The sequence below is a fragment of the Octopus bimaculoides genome, chromosome 26 (genome assembly GCF_001194135.2).
Source record: "Octopus bimaculoides isolate UCB-OBI-ISO-001 chromosome 26, ASM119413v2, whole genome shotgun sequence".
Taxonomy (NCBI): domain Eukaryota; kingdom Metazoa; phylum Mollusca; class Cephalopoda; order Octopoda; family Octopodidae; genus Octopus; species Octopus bimaculoides.
In genome coordinates, this window is record NC_069006.1 from 26,636,919 (window position 1) to 26,637,989 (window position 1,071).

The following is a 1,071-nucleotide window of genomic DNA, read 5'->3' on the forward strand; positions in this document are numbered from 1 at the left end:
CCCCGCCTGATCCATTTCTACTTGCAACCAGCCTTCTGCTTCTCCTCTGCCCTTTCATTCAGTCGTCTCAAATATTTTTTCAGATTTGTTGTCAGGGTATGGCTGTACTGTGACACCACCTTCAAGACATTTTGGTCAAATCCTATTGACTCCTGTACCAATTCTCTTGCCCATTTTATCACTAAGTTCACCTTCTGTGCTTAGTGTCTGTATCGAGTTAGCTGCCCTTTAGGAATATAAACCTTTCAGAATTCACACATTTTGTATATAGCACATCTGTCAGTTGCAACAACGCTTCCAGTTGATTCAAACAACAGAACAGTCAGCTGGTGATATTAACATGCAAGTGGCTGAGTACTCCACAGACATGCATTCCCTTAATGTTGTTCTCAGGGAGATTCAGCAAGACACAGAATATGACAAGGCTGGCCCCTTTGAATTACATGTACAAATCTTCAATGATTCCAGATCAATGTACCACATAGCAATACTTGTATACTAGCTACAAAGTCAGACTGATTTCTGAGTCCATGGTCACCAGTCTGAAATCTTTTATCTATCTAACAACACCAGCTCATTATATAGTTTTGTCCTCTTACTTAATTGTAGTAGCATAGCTACTTCAAGTACTGATAGGGTTACGAGAACAGTAAAGTGTTTATGCTGTCACCAGAATTGTGTAAACAATGTAAGTAATTCTCTTAGTTTTTTTTCGTTTGTTTTTTTTTTGCTTTAGCCTCAACACAAAATTAAAAGATTTTTTTACTATTTTCTCTATCAAATATGTTAATATTAGTTTCACACTTGCAGAGCAGTGAGTTGGCAGAATTGTTAGCAGACCAAGCAAAATCCTTAGCGGCATTTCATCCATCTTTACATTCTGAGGTGGACTTTGCCTTTCAGCGTTTTGCAGTTGATAAAATAGGTACCAGAGGAGCCCTGGGGGTTGATCAACTTAATCCCCCAATCTGAAGTTGCTAACCATGTACCAAAAACTGAAGCCATTATTATTATTATTGTAAAAGTGGTGAGCTGGTAGAATCGTTAGCATGCCAGGCAAAATGCTGAGTG